We start from the raw sequence: 15,544 nt of genomic DNA on the forward strand, positions 1-15,544 counted from the left end.
CTTCATCTCAAGCACCGCTCCGCTGGGCACCGCCGTCTCAAGAACCGCTGAACTGGGCCCTTCATCTCAAGCACCGCTGAACTGGGCCCTTCAGCTCAAGCACCGCTGAGCTGGGCACCGCCGACTCAAGAACCGTTGAACTGGGCCCTTCATCTCAAGCACCGCTCCGCTGGGCACCGCCGTCTCAAGAACCGCTGAACTTGGCCCTTCATCTCAAGCACCGCTGAACTGGGCCCTTCATCTCAAGCACCGCTCCGCTGGGCACCGCCATCTCAAGCACCGCTGAACTGGGCCGTTCATCTCAAGCATCGCTGAACTGGGCCCTTCATCTCAAGCACCGCTGAACTGGGCACCGCCATCTCAAGAACCGCTGAACTGGGCCCTTCATTTCAAGCACCGCTGAACTGTGCACCGCCGTCTCAAGAACCACTGAACTGGGCCCTTCATCTCAAGCACCGCTCCGCTGGCCACCGCCGTCTCAAGAACCGCTGAACTGGGCCCTTCATCTCAAGCACCGCTCCGCTGGGCACCGCCGTCTCAAGAACCGCTGAACTAGGCCCTTCATCTCAAGCACCGCTGAACTGGGCCCTTCATCTCAAGCACCGCTGAACTGGGCACCGCCGTCTCAAGAACCGCTGAACTGGGCCCTTCATCTCAAGCACCGCTCCGCTGGGCACCACCGTCTCAAGAACCGCTGAACTGGGCCCTTCATCTCAAGCACCGCTCCGCTGGGCACCGCCGTCTCAAACACCGCTGAACTGGGCCCTTCATCTCAAGCACCGCTGAACTGGGCCCTTCATCTCAAGCACCGCTGAACTGGGCACCGCCGTCTCAAGAACCGCTGAACTGGGCCCTTCATCTCAAGCACCGCTCCGCTGGGCACCACCGTCTCAAGAACCGCTGAACTGGGCCCTTCATCTCAAGCACCGCTCCGCTGGGCACCGCCGTCTCAAGCACCGCTGAACTGGGCCCTTCATCTCAAGCACCGCTGAACTGGGCACCGCCGTCTCAAGAACCGCTGAACTGGGCCCTTCATCTCAAGCACCGCTCCGCTGGGCACCGCCGTCTCAAGAACCGCTGAACTGAGCCCTTCATCTCAAGCACTGCTGAACTGTGCCCTTCATCTCAAGCACCGCTGAACTGGGCACCGCCGTCTCAAGAACCGCTGAACTGGGCCCTTCATCTCAAGCACCGCTCTGCTGGGCACCGCCGTCTCAAGCACCGCTGAACTGGGCACCGCCGTCTCAAGAACCGCTGAACTGGGCCTTTCATCTTAAGCACCGCTCCGCTGGGCACCGTCGTCTCAAGAACCGCTGAACTGGGCCCTTCATCTCAAGCACCGCTGAACTGGGCCCTTCATCTCAAGCACCGCTGAACTGGGCATCGCCGTCTCAAGAACCGCTGAACTGGGCCCTTCATCTCAAGCACCGCTCCGCTGGGCACCGCCGTCTCAAGCACTGCTGAACTGGGCCCTTCATCTCAAGCACCGCTCCGCTGGGCACCGCCGTCTCAAGCACCGCTGACCTGGGCCCTTCATCTCAAGCACCGCTCCGCTGGTCACTGCCGTCTCAAGCACCACTGAACTGGGCCCTTCATCTCAAGCACAGCTGAACTGGGCCGTTCATCTCAAGCACCGCTGAACTAGGCACCGCCGTCTCAAGAACCGCTGAACTGGGCCCTTCATCTCAAGCACCGCTCCACTGGGCACCGCCGTCTCAAGAACCGCTGAACTGGGCCCTTCATCTCAAGCACCGCTCCGCTGGGCACCGCCGTCTCAAGAACCGCTGAACTGGGCCTTTCATCTCAAGCACCGCTGAACTGGGCCCTTCATCTCAAGCACCACTGAACTGGGCACCGCCGTCTCAAGAACCGCTGAACTGGGCCCTTCATCTCAAGCACCGCTCCGCTGGGCACCGCCGTCTCAAGAACCACTGAACTGGGCCCTTCATCTCAAGCACCGCTGAACTGGGCCCTTCATCTCAAGCACCGCTGAACTGGGCCCTTCATCTCATGCACCGCTGAACTGGGCACCGCCGTCTCAAGAACCGCTGAACTGGGCCCTTCATCTCAAGCACCGCTCCGCTGGGCACCGCCGTCTCAAGAACCCCTGAACTGGGCTCTTCTTCTCAAGCACCGTTGAACTGGGCCCTTCATCTCAAGCACCGCTGAACTGGGCACCGCTGTCTCAAGAACCGCTTAACTGGGCCCTTCATCTCAAGCACCGCTCCGCTGGGCACCGGAGTCTCAAGAAACGCTGAACTGGGCCCTTCATCTCAAGCACCGCTCCACTGGGCACCGCCGTCTCAAGCACCGCTGAACTGGGCCCTTCATCTCAAGCACCGCTCCGCTGGGCACCGCCGTCTCAAGCACCGCTGAACTGGGCCCTTCATCTCAAGCACCGCTGAACTGGTCACCTCTGTCTCAAGAACCGCTGAACTGGGCCCTTCATCTCAAGCACCGCTGAGCTGGGCCCTTCATCTCAAGCACCGCTGAACTGGGCCCTTCATCTCAAGCACCGCTGAACTGGTCACCTCCGTCTCAAGAACCGGTGAACTGGGCCCTTCATCTCAAGCACCGCTCAGCTGGGTACCGCCGTCTCAAGAACCGCTGAACTGGGCCCTTCATCTCAAGCACCGCTCCGCTGGGCACCGCCGTCTCAAGCACCGCTGAACTGGGCCCTTCATCTCAAGCACCGCTCCGCTGGGCACCGCCGTCTCAAGCACCGCTGAACTGGGCCCTTCATCTCAAGCACCGCTCCGCTGGTCACTGCCGTCTCAAGCACCGCTGAACTGGGCCCTTCATCTCAAGCACCGCTGAACTGGGCCCTTCATCTGAAGCACCGCTGAACTGGGCACCGCCGTCTCAAGAACCGCTGAACTGGGCCCTTCATCTCAAGCACCGCTCCGCTGGGCACCGCAGTCTCAAGAACAGCTGAACTGGGCCCTTCATCTCAAGCACCGCTCCGCTGGGCACCGCCGTCTCAAGAACCGCTGAACTGGGCCCTTCATCTCAAGCACCGCTGAACTGGGCCCGTCATCTCAAGCACTGCGGAACTGGGCACCGCCGTCTCAAGAACCGCTGAACTGGGCCCTTCATCTCAAGCACCGCTCCGCTGGGCACCGCCGTCTCAAGAACCGCTGAACTGGGCCCTTCATCTCAAGCACCGCTCCGCTGGGCACCACCGTCTCAAGCACGGCTGAACTGGGCCCTTCATCTCAAGCACCGCTGAACTGGGCACCGCCGTCTCAAGAACAGCTGAACTGGGCATCGCCGTCTCAAGAACCGCTGAACTGGGCCCTTCATCTCAAGAACCGCTCCACTGGCACCGCCGTCTCAAGCACCGCTGAACTGGGCCCTTCACCTCAAGCACCGCTCCGCTGGGCACCGCCGTCTCAAGAACCGCTGAACTGGGTCCTTCATCTCAAGCACCGCTGAACTGGGCCCTTCAGCTCAAGCACCACTGAGCTGGGCACCGCAGTCTCAAGAACCGTTGAACTGGGCCCTTCATCTCAAGCACCGCTCCGCTGGGCACCGCCGTCTCAAGAACCGCTGAACTGGGCCCTTCTTCTCAAGCACCGCTGAACTGGGCCCTTCATCTCAAGCACCGCTCCGCTGGGCACCGCCGTCTCAAGCACCGCTGAACTAGGCCGTTCATCTCAAGCATCGCTGAACTGGGCCCTTCATCTCAAGCACCGCTGAACTGGGCACCGCCATCTCAAGAACCGCTGAACTGGGCCCTTCATCTCAAGCACCGCTGAACTGGGCACCGCCGTCTCAAGAACCGCTGAACTGGGCCCTTCATCTCAAGCACCGCTCCGCTGGGCACCGCCGTCTCAAGAACCGCTGAACTGGGCCCTTCATCTCAAGCACCGCTCCGCTGGGCACCGCCGTCTCAAGAACCCGCTGAACTGGGCCCTTCATCTCAAGCACCGCTGAACTGGGCCCTTGATCTCAAGCACCGCTGAACTGGGCACCGCCGTCTCAAGAACTGCTGAACTGGGCCCTTCATCTCAAGCACCGCTCCGCTGGACCCCACCGTCTCAAGAACCGCTGATCTGGGCCCTTCATCTCAAGCACCGCTCCGCTGGGCACCGCCGTCTCAAGCACTGCTGAACTGGGCCCTTCATCTCAAGCACCGCTCCTCTGGGCACCGCCGTCTCAAGAACCGCTGAACTGGGCCCTTCATCTCAAGCACTGCTAGGCTGGGCACCGCCGTCTCAAGAACCGCTGAACTGGGCCCTTCATCTCAAGCACCGCTGAACTGGGCACCGCCGTCTCAAGCACCTCTGAACTGGGCCCTTCATCTCAAGCACCGCTCCGCTGGGCACCGACGTCTCAAGCACCGCTGAACTGGGCCCTTCAGCTGATGCACCGCTGAACTGGGCCCTTCATCTCAAGCACCGCTGAACTGGGCACCACCGTCTCAAGAACCGCTGAACTGGGCACCGCCGTCTCAAGAACCGCTGAACTGGGCCCTTCATCTCAAGCACCGCTCCGCTGGGCACCACCGTCTCAAGAACCGCTGAACTGGGCCCTTCATCTCAAGCACCGCTCCGCTGGGAACCGCCGTCTCAAGAACCGCTGAACTGGGCCCTTCATCTCAAGCACCGCTGAACTGGGCACCGCCGTCTCAAGAACCGCTGAACTGGGCCCTTCATCTCAAGCACCGCTCCGCTGGGCACCACCGTCTCAAGAACCGCTGAACTGGGCCCTTCATCTCAAGCACCGCTCCGCTGGGCACCGCCGTCTCAAGCACCGCTGAACTGGGCCCTTCATCTCAAGCACCGCTCCGCTGGGCACCGCCGTCTCAAGAACCGCTGAACTGTTCCCTTCATCTCAAGCACCGCTGAACTGGCCCCTTCAGCTCAAGCACTGCTGAGCTGGGCACCGCCGTCTCAAGAACCGTTGAACTGGGCCCTTCATCTCAAGCACCGCTCCGCTGGGCACCGCCGTCTCAAGAACCGCTGAACTGGGCCCTTCATCTCAAGCACCGCTGAACTGGGCCCTTCATCTCAAGCACCGCTCCGCTAGGCACCGCCGTCTCAAGCACCGCTGAACTGGGCCGTTCATCTCAAGCGTCGCTGAACTGGGCCCTTCATCTCAAGCACCGCTGAACTGGGCACCGCCGTCTCAAGAACCGCTGAACTGAGCCCTTCATCTCAAGCACCGCTCCGCTGGGCACCGCCGTCTCAAGAACCGCTGAACTGGGCCCTTCATCTCAAGCACCGCTCCGCTGGGCACTGCCGTCTCAAGAACCGCTGAACTGGGCCCTTCATCTCAAGCACCGCTGAACTGGGCCCTTCAACTCAAGCACCGCTGAACTGGGCACCGCCGTCTCAAGAACCGCTGAACTGGGCCCTTCATCTCAAGCACCGCTCCGCTGGGCACCACCGTCTCAAGAACCGCTGAACTGGGCCCTTCATCTCAAGCACCGCTCCGCTGGGCACAGCCGTCTCAAACACCGCTGAACTGGGCCCTTCATCTCAAGCACCGCTGAACTTGGCCCTTCATCTCAAGCACCGCTGAACTGGGCACCGCCGTCTCAAGAACCGCTGAACTGGGCTCTTCATCTCAAGCACCGCTCAGCTGGGCACCGCCGTCTCAAGAACCGCTGAACTGGGCCCTTCATCTCAAGCACCGCTGAACTGGGCACCGCCGTCTCAAGAACCGCTGAACTGGGCCCTTCATCTCAAGCACCGCTCCTCTGGGCACCACCGTCTCAAGACCCGCTGAACTGGGCCCTTCATCTCAAGTACCGCTCCGCTGGGCACCGCCGTCTCAAGCACCGCTGAACTGGGCCCTTCATCTCAAGCACCGCTGAACTGGGCACCGCCGTCTCAAGAACCGCTGAACTGGGCCCTTCATCTCAAGCACCGCTCCGCTGGGTACCGCCGTCTCAAGAACCGCTGAACTGGGCCCTTCATCTCAAGCACCGCTCCGCTGGGCACCGCCGCCTCAAGCACCGCTGAACTGGGCCCTTCATCTCAAGCACCGCTCCGCTGGGCACCGCCGTCTCAAGCACCGTTGAACTGGGCCCTTCATCTCAAGCACCGCTGAACTGGGCCCTTCATCTCAAGGACCGCTGAACTGGGCACCGCCGTCTCAAGAACCGCTGAACTGGGCCATTCATCTCAAGCACCGCTCCACTGGGCTCCGCCGTCTCAAGAACCGCTGAACTGGGCCCTTCATCTCAAGCACCGCTCCGCTGGGCACCGCCGTCTCAAGAACCGCTGAACTGGGCCCTTCATCTCAAGCACCGCTGAACTGGGCACCGCCGTCTCAAGAACCGCTGAACTGGGCCCTTCATCTCAAGCACCGCTCCGCTGGGCACCACCGTCTCAAGAACCGCTGAACTGGGCCCTTCATCTCAAGCACCGCTCCGCTGGGCACCGCCGTCTCAAGCACTGCTGAACTGGGCCCTTCATCTCAAGCACCGCTGAACTGGGCACCGCCGTCTCAAGAACCGCTGAACTGGGCCCCGCCGTCTCAAGCACCGCTGAACTGGGCCCTTCATCTCAAGCACCGCTCCGCTGGGCACCGCCGTCTCAAGCACCGCTGAACTGGGCCCTTCAGCTCAAGCACGGCTGAACTGGGCCCTTCATCTCAAGCACCGCTGAACTGGGCACCGCCGTCTCAAGAACCGCTGAACTGGGCCCTTCATCTCAAGCACCGCTCCGCTGGGCACCACCGTCTCAAGAACCGCTGAACTGGGCCCTTCATCTCAAGCACCGCTCCGCTGGGCATCGCCGTCTCAAACACCGCTGAACTGGGCCCTTCATCTCAAGCACCGCTGAGCTGGGCCCTTCATCTCAAGCACCGCTGAACTGGGCACCGCCGTCTCAAGAACCGCTGAACTGGGCCCTTAATCTCAAGCACCGCTCCGCTGGGCACCACCGTATCAAGAACCGTTGAACTGGGCCCTTCATCTCAAGCTCCGCTCCGCTGGGCACCGCCGTCTCAAGCACTGCTGAACTGGGCCCTTCATCTCAAGCACCGCTGAACTGGGCACCGCCGTCTCAAGAACCGCTGAACTGGGCCCTTCATCTCAAGAACCGCTCCACTGGGCACCGCCGTCTCAAGCACCGCTGAACTGGGCCCTTCATCTCAAGCACCGCTCCGCTGGGCACCGCCGTCTCAAGAACCGCTGAACTGGGCCCTTCATCTCAAGCACCGCTGAACTGGGCCCTTCAGCTCAAGCACCGCTGAGCTGGGCACCGCCGTCTCAAGAACCGTTGAACTGGGCCCTTCATCTCAAGCACCGCTCCGCTGGGCACCGCCGTCTCAAGAACCGCTGAACTGGGCCCTTCATCTCAAGCACCGCTGAACTGGGCCCTTCAGCTCAAGCACCGCTCCGCTGGGCACCGCCGTCTCAAGCACCGCTGAACTGGGCCGTTCATCTCAAGCATCGCTGAACTGGGCCCTTCATCTCAACCACCGCTGAACTGGGCACCGCCATCTCAAGAACCGCTGAACTGGGCCCTTCATCTCAAGCACCGCTGAACTGGGCACCGCCGTCTCAAGAACCGCTGAACTGGGCCCTTCATCTCAAGCACCGCTCCGCTGGGCACTGGCGTCTCAAGAACCGCTGAACTGGGCCCTTCATCTCAAGCACCGCTGAACTGGGCACCGCTGTCTCAAGAACCGCTGAACTGGGCCCTTCATTTCAAGCACCGCTCCGCTGGGCACCGCCGTCTCAAGAAACGCTGAACTGGGCCCCGCCGTCTCAAGCACCGCTGAACTGGGCCCTTCATCTCAAGCACCGCTCCGCTGGGCACCGCCGTCTCAAGCACCGCTGAACTGGGCCCTTCAGCTCAAGCAAGGCTGAACTGGGCCCTTCATCTCAAGCACCGCTGAACTGGGCACCGCCGTCTCAAGAACCGCTGAACTGGGCCCTTCATCTCAAGCACCGCTCCGCTGGGCACCACCGTCTCAAGAACCGCTGAACTGGGCCCTTCATCTCAAGCACCGCTCCGCTGGGCACCGCCGTCTCAAACACCGCTGAACTGGGCCCTTCATCTCAAGCACCGCTGAACTGGGCCCTTCATCTCAAGCACCGCTGAACTGGGCACCGCCGTCTCAAGAACCGCTGAACTGGGCCCTTCATCTCAAGCACCGCTCCGCTGGGCACCACCATCTCAAGAACCGCTGAACTGGGCCCTTCATCTCAAGCACCGCTCCGCTGGGCACCGCCGTCTCAAGCACCGCTGAACTGGGCCCTTCATCTCAAGCACCGCTGAACTGGGCACCGCCGTCTCAAGAACCGCTGAACTGGGCCCTTCATCTCAAGAACCGCTCCACTGGGCACCGCCGTCTCAAGCACCGCTGAACTGGGCCCTTCATCTCAAGCACCGCTCCGCTGGGCACCGCCGTCTCAAGAACCGCTGAACTGGGCCCTTCATCTCAAGCACCGCTGAACTGGGCCCTTCAGCTCAAGCACCGCTGAGCTGGGCACCGCCGACTCAAGAACCGTTGAACTGGGCCCTTCATCTCAAGCACCACTCCGCTGGGCACCGCCGTCTCAAGAACCGCTGAACTGGGCCCTTCATCTCAAGCACCGCTGAACTGGGCCCTTCATCTCAAGCACCGCTATGCTGGGCACCACCGTCTCAAGCACCGCTGAAATGGGCCGTTCATCAAAAGCATCGCTGAACTGGGCCCTTCATCTCAAGCACCGCTGAACTGGGCACCGCCATCTCAAGAACCGCTGAACTGGGCCCTTCATCTCAAGCACCGCTGAACTGGGCACCGCCATCTCAAGAACCGCTGAACTGGGCCCTTCATCTCAAGCACCGCTCCGCTGGGCACCGCCGTCTGAAGAACCGCTGAACTGGGCCCTTCATCTCAAGCACCGCTCCGCTGGGCACCGCCGTCTCAAGAACCGCTGAACTGGGCCCTTCATCTCAAGCACCGCTGAACTGGGCCCTTCATCTCAAGCACCGCTGAACTGGGCACCGCTGTCTCAAGAACCGCTGAACTGGGCCCTTCATCTCAAGCACCGCTCCGCTGGGCAACGCCGTCTCAAACACCGCTGAACTGGGCCTTTCATCTCAAGCCAAGTTGAACTGGGCCCTTCATCTCAAGCCCCGCTGAACTGGGCACCGCCGTCTCAAGAACCGCTGAACTGGGCCCTTTATCTCAAGCACCGCTCCGCTGGGCACCACCGTCTCAAGAACCGCTGAACTGGGCCCTTCATCTCAAGCACCGCTCCGCTGGGCACCGCCGTCTCAAGAACCGCTGAACTGGGCCCTTCATCTCAAGCACTGCTGAACTGGGCCCTTCATCTCAAGCACCGCTGAACTGGGCACCGCCGTCTCAAGAACCGCTGAAATGGGCCCTTCATCTCAAGCACCGCTCCGCTGGGCACCGCCGTCTCAAGAACCGGTGAACTGGGCCCTTCATCTCAAGCACCGCTCCGCTGGGCACTGCCGTCTCAAGCACCGCTGAACTGGGCACCGCCGTCTCAAGAACCGCTGAACTGGGCCCATCATCTTAAGCACCGCTCCGCTGGGCACCGTCGTCTCAAGAACCGCTGAACTGGGCCCTCCATCTCAAGCACCGCTGAACTGGGCCCTTCATCTCAAGCACCGCTGAACTGGGCACCGCCGTCTCAAGAACCGCTGAACTGGGCCCTTCATCTCAAGCACCGCTCCGCTGGGCCCAGCGTGTCAAGCACCGCTGAACTGGGCCCTTCATCTCAAGCACCGCTCCGCTGGGCACCGCCGTCTCAAGCACCGCTGAACTGGGCCCTTCATCTCAAGCACCGCTCCGCTGGTCACTGCCGTCTCAAGCACCGCTGAACTGGGCCCTTCATCTCAAGCACCGCTGAACTGGGCCCTTCATCTCAAGCACCGCTGAACTGGGCACCACCGTCTCAAGAACCGCTGAACTGGGCCCTTCATCTCAAGCACCGCTCCGCTGGGCACCGCCGTCTCAAGAACCGCTGAACTTGGCCCTTCATCTCAAGCACCGCTCCGCTGGGCACCGCCGTCTCAAGAACCGCTGAACTGGGCCCTTCATCTCAAGCACTGCTGAACTGGGCCCTTCATCTCAAGCACCGCTGAACTGGGCACCGCCGTCTCAAGAACCGCTGAACTGGGCCCTTCATCTCAAGCACCGCTCCGCTGGGCACCACCGTCTCAAGAACCGCTGAACTGGGCCCTTCATCTCAAGCACCGCTCCGCTGGGCACCGCCGACTCAAGCACCGCTGAACTGGGCCCTTCATCTCAAGCACCGCTGAACTGGGCACCGCCGTCTCAAGAACCGCTGAACTGGGCACCGCCGTCTCATGAACCGCTGAACTGGGCCCTTCATCTCAAGAACCGCTCCACTGGCACCGCCGTCTCAAGCACCGCTGAACTGGGCCCTTCACCTCAAGCACCGCTCCGCTGGGCACCGCCGTCTCAAGAACCGCTGAACTGGGCCCTTCATCTCAAGCACCGCTGAACTGGGCCCTTCAGCTCAAGCACCACTGAGCTGGGCACCGCAGTCTCAAGAACCGTTGAACTGGGCCCTTCATCTCAAGCACCGCTCCGCTGGGCACCGCCGTCTCAAGAACCGCTGAACTGGGCCCTTCTTCTCAAGCACCGCTGAACTGGGCCCTTCATCTCAAGCACCGCTCCGCTGGGCACCGCCGTCTCAAGCACCGCTGAACTAGGCCGTTCATCTCAAGCATCGCTGAACTGGGCCCTTCATCTCAAGCACCGCTGAACTGGGCACCGCCATCTCAAGAACCGCTGAACTGGGCCCTTCATCTCAAGCACCGCTGAACTGGGCACCGCCGTCTCAAGAACCGCTGAACTGGGCCCTTCATCTCAAGCACCGCTCCGCTGGGCACCGCCGTCTCAAGAACCGCTGAACTGGGCCCTTCATCTCAAGCACCGCTCCGCTGGGCACCGCCGTCTCAAGAACCCGCTGAACTGGGCCCTTCATCTCAAGCACCGCTGAACTGGGCCCTTCATCTCAAGCACCGCTGAACTGGGCACCGCCGTCTCAAGAACTGCTGAACTGGGCCCTTCATCTCAAGCACCGCTCAGCTGGCCCCCACAGTCTCAAGAACCGCTGATCTGGGCCCTTCATCTCAAGGACCGCTCCGCTGGGCACCGCCGTCTCAAGCACCGCTGAACTGGGCCCTTCATCTCAAGCACCGCTCCTCTGGGCACCGCCGTCTCAAGAACCGCTGAACTGGGCCCTTCATCTCAAGCACCGCTCCGCTGGGCACCGCCGTCTCAAGAACCGCTGAATTGGGCCCTTCATCTCAAGCACCGCTGAACTGGGCACCGCCGTCTCAAGCACCTCTGAACTGGGCCCTTCATCTCAAGCACCGCTCCGCAGGGCACCGACGTCTCAAGCACCGCTGAACTGGGCCCTTCAGCTCAAGCACCGCTGAACTGGGCCCTTCATCTCAAGCACCGCTGAACTGGGCACCACCGTCTCAAGAACCGCTGAACTGGGCACCGCCGTCTCAAGAACCGCTGAACTGGGCCCTTCATCTCAAGCACCGCTCCGCTGGGCACCACCGTCTCAAGAACCGCTGAACTGGGCCCTTCATCTCAAGCACCGCTCCGCTGGGAACCGCCGCCTCAAGAACCGCTGAACTGGGCCCTTCATCTCAAGCACCGCTGAACTGGGCACCGCCGTCTCAAGAACCGCTGAACTGGGCCGTTCATCTCAAGCGTCGCTGAACTGGGCCCTTCATCTCAAGAACCGCTGAACTGGTCCCTTCATCTCAAGCACCGCTCCACTGGGCACCGCCGTCTCAAGAACCGCTGAACTGGGCCCTTCATCTCAAGCACCGCTCCGCTGGGCACCGCCGTCTCAAGAACCGCTGAACTGGGCCTTTCATCTCAAGCACCGCTGAACTGGGCCCTTCATCTCAAGCACCGCTGAACTGGGCACCGCCGTCTCAAGAACCGCTGAACTGGGCCCTTCATCTCAAGCACCGCTGAACTGGGCCCTTCAGCTCAAGCACTGCTGAGCTGGGCACCGCCGTCTCAAGAACCGTTGAACTGGGCCCTTCATCTCAAGCACCGCTCCGCTGGGCACCGCCGTCTCAAGAACCGCTGAACTGGGCCCTTCATCTCAAGCACCGCTGAACTGGGCCCTTCATCTCAAGCACCGCTGAACTGGGCACCACCGTCTCAAGAACCGCTGAACTGGGCCCTTCATCTCAAGCACCGCTCCGCTGGGCCCAGCGTGTCAAGCACTGCTGAACTGGGCCCTTCATCTCAAGCACCGCTCCGCTGGGCACCGCCGTCTCAAGCACCGCTGAACTGGGCCCTTCATCTCAAGCACCGCTCCGCTGGTCACTGCCGTCTCAAGCACCGCTGAACTGGGCCCTTCATCTCAAGCACCGCTGATCTGGGCCCTTCATCTCAAGCACCGCTGAACTGGGCACCACCGTCTCAAGAACCGCTGAACTGGGCCCTTCATCTCAAGCACTGCTGAACTGGGCCCTTCATCTCAAGCACCGCTGAACTGGGCACCGCCGTCTCAAGAACCGCTGAACTGGGCCCTTCATCTCAAGCACCGCTCCGCTGGGCACCACCGTCTCAAGAACCGCTGAACTGGGCCCTTCATCTCAAGCACCGCTCCGCTGGGCACCGCCGACTCAAGCACCGCTGAACTGGGCCCTTCATCTCAAGCACCGCTGAACTGGGCACCGCCGTCTCAAGAACCGCTGAACTGGGCACCGCCGTCTCAAGAACCGCTGAACTGGGCCCTTCATCTCAAGAACCGCTCCACTGGCACCGCCGTCTCAAGCACCGCTGAACTGGGCCCTTCACCTCAAGCACCGCTCCGCTGGGCACCGCCGTCTCAAGAACCGCTGAACTGAGCCCTTCATCTCAAGCACCGCTGAACTGGGCCCTTCAGCTCAAGCACCACTGAGCTGGGCACCGCAGTCTCAAGAACCGTTGAACTGGGCCCTTCATCTCAAGCACCGCTCCGCTGGGCACCGCCGTCTCAAGAACCGCTGAACTGGGCCCTTCTTCTCAAGCACCGCTGAACTGGGCCCTTCATCTCAAGCACCGCTCCGCTGGGCACCGCCGTCTCAAGCACCGCTGAACTAGGCCGTTCATCACAAGCATCGCTGAACTGGGCCCTTCATCTCAAGCACCGCTGAACTGGGCACAGCCATCTCATGAACCGCTGAACTGGGCCCTTCATCTCAAGCACCGCTGAACTGGGCACCGCCGTCTCAAGAACCGCTGAACTGGGCCCTTCATCTCAAGCACCGCTCCGCTGGGCACCGCCGTCTCAAGAACCGCTGAACTGGGCCCTTCATCTCAAGCACCGCTCCGCTGGGCACCGCCCTCTCAAGAACCCGCTGAACTGGGCCCTTCATCTCAAGCACCGCTGAACTGGGCCCTTCATCTCAAGCACCGCTGAACTGGGCACCGCCGTCTCAAGAACTGCTGAACTGGGCCCTTCATCTCAAGCACCGCTCCGCTGGCCCCCACCGTCTCAAGAACCGCTGATCTGGGCCCTTCATCTCAAGCACCGCTCCGCTGGGCACCGCCGTCTCAAGCACCGCTGAACTGGGCCCTTCATCTCAAGCACCGCTCCTCTGGGCACCGCCGTCTCAAGAACCGCTGAACTGGGCCCTTCATCTCAAGCACCGCTCCGCTGGGCACCGCCGTCTCAAGAACCGCTGAATTGGGCCCTTCATCTCAAGCACCGCTGAACTGGGCACCGCCGTCTCAAGCACCTCTGAACTGGGCCCTTCATCTCAAGCACCGCTCCGCAGGGCACCGACGTCTCAAGCACCGCTGAACTGGGCCCTTCAGCTCAAGCACCGCTGAACTGGGCCCTTCATCTCAAGCACCGCTGAACTGGGCACCACCGTCTCAAGAACCGCTGAACTGGGCACCGCCGTCTCAAGAACCGCTGAACTGGGCCCTTCATCTCAAGCACCGCTCCGCTGGGCACCGCCGACTCAAGCACCGCTGAACTGGGCCCTTCATCTCAAGCACCGCTGAACTGGGCACCGCCGTCTCAAGAACCGCTGAACTGGGCACCGCCGTCTCAAGAACCGCTCAACTGGGCCCTTCATCTCAAGAACCGCTCCACTGGCACCGCCGTCTCAAGCACCGCTGAACTGGGCCCTTCACCTCAAGCACCGCTCCGCTGGGCACCGCCGTCTCAAGAACCGCTGAACTGAGCCCTTCATCTCAAGCACCGCTGAACTGGGCCCTTCAGCTCAAGCACCACTGAGCTGGGCACCGCAGTCTCAAGAACCGTTGAACTGGGCCCTTCATCTCAAGCACCGCTCCGCTGGGCACCGCCGTCTCAAGAAGCGCTGAACTGGGCCCTTCTTCTCAAGCACCGCTGAACTGGGCCCTTCATCTCAAGCACCGCTCCGCTGGGCACCGCCGTCTCAAGCACCGCTGAACTAGGCCGTTCATCTCAAGCATCGCTGAACTGGGCCCTTCATCTCAAGCACCGCTGAACTGGGCACCGCCATCTCAAGAACCGCTGAACTGGGCCCTTCATCTCAAGCACCGCTGAACTGGGCACCGCCGTCTCAAGAACCGCTGAACTGGGCCCTTCATCTCAAGCACCGCTCCGCTGGGCACCGCCGTCTCAAGAACCGCTGAACTGGGCCCTTCATCTCAAGCACCGCTCCGCTGGGCACCGCCGTCTCAAGAACCCGCTGAACTGGGCCCTTCATCTCAAGCACCGCTGAACTGGGCCCTTCATCTCAAGCACCGCTGAACTGGGCACCGCCGTCTCAAGAACTGCTGAACTGGGCCCTTCATCTCTAGCACCGCTCCGCTGGCCCCCACCGTCTCAAGAACCGCTGATCTGGGCCCTTCATCTCAAGCACCGCTCCGCTGGGCACCGCCGTCTCAAGCACCGCTGAACTGGGCCCTTCATCTCAAGCACCGCTCCTCTGGGCACCGCCGTCTCAAGAACCGCTGAACTGGGCCCTTCATCTCAAGCACCGCTCCGCTGGGCACCGCCGTCTCAAGAACCGCTGAATTGGGCCCTTCATCTCAAGCACCGCTGAACTGGGCACCGCCGTCTCAAGCACCTCTGAACTGGGCCCTTCATCTCAAGCACCGCTCCGCAGGGCACCGACGTCTCAAGCACCGCTGAACTGGGCCCTTCAGCTCAAGCACCGCTGAACTGGGCCCTTCATCTCAAGCACCGCTGAACTGGGCACCACCGTCTCAAGAACCGCTGAACTGGGCACCGCCGTCTCAAGAACCGCTGAACTGGGCCCTTCATCTCAAGCACCGCTCCGCTGGGCACCACCGTCTCAAGAACCGCTGAACTGGGCCCTTCATCTCAAGCACCGCTCCGCTGGGAACCGCCGCCTCAAGAACCGCTGAACTGGGCCCTTCATCTCAAGCACCGCTGAACTGGGCACCGCCGTCTCAAGAACCGCTGAACTGGGCCCTTCATCTCAAGCACCGCTCCGCTGGGCACCGCCGTCTCAAGCACCGCTGAACTGGGCCGTTCATCTCAAGCGTCGCTGAACTGGGCCCTTCATCTCAAGAACCGCTGAACTGGGCCCTTCATCTCAAGCACCGCTCCACTGGG

The sequence above is a fragment of the Pleurodeles waltl genome, chromosome 10 (assembly GCF_031143425.1).
Source record: "Pleurodeles waltl isolate 20211129_DDA chromosome 10, aPleWal1.hap1.20221129, whole genome shotgun sequence".
Lineage (NCBI taxonomy): Eukaryota > Metazoa > Chordata > Amphibia > Caudata > Salamandridae > Pleurodeles > Pleurodeles waltl.